The sequence below is a fragment of the Oncorhynchus keta genome, unplaced genomic scaffold, assembly GCF_023373465.1.
Source record: "Oncorhynchus keta strain PuntledgeMale-10-30-2019 unplaced genomic scaffold, Oket_V2 Un_scaffold_24268_pilon_pilon, whole genome shotgun sequence".
NCBI lineage: Eukaryota > Metazoa > Chordata > Actinopteri > Salmoniformes > Salmonidae > Oncorhynchus > Oncorhynchus keta.
The window spans coordinates 114,661-115,000 of NW_026290878.1; positions in this window are offsets into that span (position 1 = coordinate 114,661).

Consider the following 340-nt stretch of genomic DNA (forward strand, 5'->3'; position numbering starts at 1 on the left):
CCACTGAATATCATGGACCCCACTGAATATCATGGACGTACCCACTGAATATCATGGACCCCACTGAATATCATGGACCCCACTGAATATCATGGACCCCACTGAATATCATGGACCACACTGAATATCATGGACCCCACTGAATATCATGGACGTACCCCACTGAATACCATGGACCCCACTGAATATCATGGACCCCACTGAATATCATGGACCCCACTGAATATCATGGACCCCACTGAATATCATGGACCCCACTGAATATATCATGGACCCCACTGAATATATCATGGACCCCACTGAATATATCATGGACCCCACTGAATATATCATGGACCCC